The sequence below is a fragment of the Chrysochloris asiatica genome, unplaced genomic scaffold (genome assembly GCF_000296735.1).
Source record: "Chrysochloris asiatica unplaced genomic scaffold, ChrAsi1.0 scaffold00059, whole genome shotgun sequence".
Classification (NCBI taxonomy): Eukaryota; Metazoa; Chordata; class Mammalia; order Afrosoricida; family Chrysochloridae; genus Chrysochloris; species Chrysochloris asiatica.
In genome coordinates this window covers 9,230,296-9,233,919 of record NW_006408577.1, presented here as the reverse complement: position 1 = coordinate 9,233,919, position 3,624 = coordinate 9,230,296, and the positions used below count along the sequence as shown (strand labels likewise).

Below are 3,624 nucleotides of genomic sequence, written 5' to 3'. Positions count from 1 at the left end.
TAACTGGTTTAAAAATTATTTTTGATGATAATAATCTCTAAAAGATTGAATTAGTGATAATAAAAATTCAAAGATAATAATACAACTGTGGTTTAGGTACTACTGAGATGAAAATTTTACTGTTTTTAAAGAGAATATTTTAGCTACATGACAACAATATCTAAATTATGATTATTGGTAATAATAGATTATCAATATAATAATGCCAATATTCCATCTTCATAGTATACTTTTTTTTCCCAAAACAAAGCAAATCACAATGAACTTTGATTATTGATATATTATGGTCATGTAATTTGTTGTGTTATTGTTAGGTGCCACTTAGTTGGTTCTGACTCATAGCAACCCTGTTCACAACAAACCAAAACAATAAGCAGTCTAGCACTTTCCTAATGATTGTTGTTCTATTTGAGACCATTGTACCTTCCATCACTGTACTAATCCGTCTCCTTGAGGGTCTTCCTGTTTTCACTGTCTCTCCACTATACCAAACAAGATAGCCTTCTCTAAGGACTAGTTCCTCTTAACAACATGTTCAAAGTACAGGAAACAAAATCTCTCCATCCTTGCTTCTAAAGCACATTCTGGCTGTACTTCTTTCAAGACAGATTTGTTTCTTCTTCAGGCAGTCCTTGATACTTTAAATATTCGTCTCCAACACCATAATTAAAATGCATTAATTATTTGAATGCCTTCCTTATTCCAACATTCACATGCATATGAGGAGAATGAGAATACCAAGGTCAGGAGTACCTTAGTCCACAATATGACACCTTTGATTTTTAACACTTTATAGAGCTTTTTTTTCAGCAGATTTGCCCAATGCAATAATGTCTTTTTTTTTTTTTTTTTTTTAAAAGAAGAGCCCCTTTATTAATGTCTAAAACTTTGCCATAAATTTCTACTGAGTGCCAATGGTCACTTGCCACACATACATCAGGTTATCTGTGTAGCCAGCAAACAGGGTCTGGCCATCAGCTGACCAGGCCAGAGGTGCACTAGGGAGGCTCTGCCTTGCTTTTTGTGCTGATAACTTCCCGCTTCAGTTCATCACAATGCTCTTGCTCTCCAAGTCCCAGACTTTGATGTTAGGGCCCATGGCAGCACAGAGACAGTAGTGGTTGGAGCTGAAGCACAGGGCATTGATGATGTCCCCACCATCTGGGGTATAGAGGTTCTTGCCACCATTGAGGTCCCAGGGCATCCTTGGCTCTGGAAGCACATAGGGAACCATCTGGAGAGACAGTCCACAGTGTTCAGATACCCTGTGTGGCCAATGTGGTTGGTTTTTCAGCTTGCAGTTAACCAGGTTCCATACCTTGACCAATTTGTCCTAGCCACAGAAGATAATGATAGGTTTGCTGCTGTTGGGTAAAAAACGAAAACAAGACACTCACTCGGAGTGGCTTTCATCCTGGACAGTGTACTTGCAGACACCCAGAGTATTCCACAGTTGGATGGTTTTATCTCAGGACCAGGCAAAATCTGCTGGTTGTCAGAGGAGAATGCAACACTCAGCACTTCCTTGGTTTGGCCTACAAATCAGCGTGTGGTGTTGTCAGTTGTGAGATTTTAGAGGCGTAGCGTTCCATCCCAGGAACCGAAGAGAGCAAACTGGCCATCAGAGGAGATGACCACATCACTAACAAAGTGAGAGTGACTACGCAGAGCACATTGGGGTATGCCGTAGTTGGCCTCATCCCTGGTCGGCTTCCACATGATGATGGTCTTGAGAGACGGACAGTATCATGTCCAGAAACTGTGGAGTGGTAGCAATTTGGGTCACCGAGCCATTGTGGCCCTTGAGGGTGCCATGAATTGTCACTTGCTCAGTCACAGTGGCAGCAAGTGCAGGGATCACTGCAGTGACAGGATGACAACCGATAGCTCAGAGACACCAGCAGCACTTCAATAGTGTCTTTTGATTTCTTGATTGCTGTTCCCATGAGCTATGATTGTGGTTCCCAGTAAAAAGATGACTTTGACCACTTAAAACTTTCCCCCATTTTTCATGATACTATTACTTGGTACAGTTGTGAGCATTTTTATTTTCTTTACATAGAGGTGCAGTCCATACTACATAACCAAAGTCTTTGGTTTTCATCGGCAAGTAATTCAAGTCCTCTTCACTTCCAATAAGCAAGGTTGTATCATCTGCATATCACAGGTAGTTAATGAGCCTTCCTCCAATCCTGATGACATGTTCTTCTTCATATAATCCAGTTTCTGGTATTATTTGCTCAGCATACAGATTGAATAAGTATAGTGAAATATACAACTCAGACACACACCTTGATTTTAAACCACTCAGTATCCACTTGTTCTGTTCAAAGGACTGCCTCTTGGTCTGTGTACAGGTATTTCATGAGCACACTTAAGTGTTCTGGAATACCAATTATTTGCAATACTATCCATACTTTGTTATGATTCACACAGTTGAATGTCTTTGCATAGCCAATAAAGCTCAATTAAATACCTTTCTGGTATTCTTTGCTTTTATTCAAGTTCCATCTGATGTTGGCCATGATAATGACAGTTCCATGTACTCTTCTGGATTTGACTTGAATTTCTGGAAGCTATGTTGATGCATTGCTATAATCATTTTGGGATTATCTTCAGCAAATTTTTACTTGCATGTGATATTAATGATATTGTACTATGATATCTACATTTTGTAGGGTTACCTTTCTTTGGAATGGTCGTAAATTTGGATCTCTTCCAATTGGTTGGACAGATAGATTAGCTATCTTCTCCTATCATAGCTGAGTTAATGTCTCTAGTGCTGCATCAGTTTGTTGAAATATTTCAATTTGTATCCTGTCAATTCCTGGAGTCTTGTTTTTCAACGATGCCTTCAGTGCAGCTTGGAGTTCTTCCTTTCAGTAGTACCATTAGTTCTTGGTCATATGTTACCTCTTGAAATGGTTGAACATGGACCAGCTCTTTTTGGTCCAGTGACTGTGTATTTCTTCCATCTTCTATTGATGTTTGCAGAATCATTCAGTATTTACTCAATGGAATCTTGCAACATTGCAAGTTGATGCTTGATTTTTTTTTTTTTTTTCTTCAGTTCTTTTAGCTTGAGAAATATACTTATGGTCATATTTTGGCTGTCATGGACTTGTTTTAATTTTCTTCAGCTTTAGTTTGAACTTGCAAGTGGGTCAATTCCACAGTCATTCCCTGGCCTTGTTTTGGCTGATGATACTTAGTTTCTCCATCATCTTTTCCCAAAGATGAAGTCAATTTGATTCCTGTGTAGTCCATCTGGTACGGCCCACATATAGCCACTGTTTATATTGCTGAAAAGTTATTTGCAATGAATAAGTCATTGGTCTCGCAAAATTGTACCACATGACATTCCGCATCATTATCAATAAGCAAGGCCATGTATTCCATTGCTGATCTTTCCTCTTTATTTCCAACTTTCACATTACAATCACCAGTAATTTTCAATGCATGTTGATTGGATGTTTGATCAATTTTAGATGGAAGAAATTGGTAGCATTCTTCAATTTCATCATCACTGGATTTACTGGTTGTTGTTGTTGTTGTTAAGTGCCGTTGAGTCGGTTCCGACCCATAGCGACCCTGTACAGGGTTTCCGAGGGTGTAAATCTTTAC

The 3,624-nt window shown here is 39.0% G+C and overlaps 1 pseudogene; it reads right to left on the bottom strand.

Annotated features, from left to right (window-relative positions):
* Window positions 1-901: 901 nt before the first annotated feature.
* On the bottom strand, window positions 902-1,700 carry LOC102835577 (annotated as a pseudogene).
* Window positions 1,701-3,624: the final 1,924 nt, after the last annotated feature.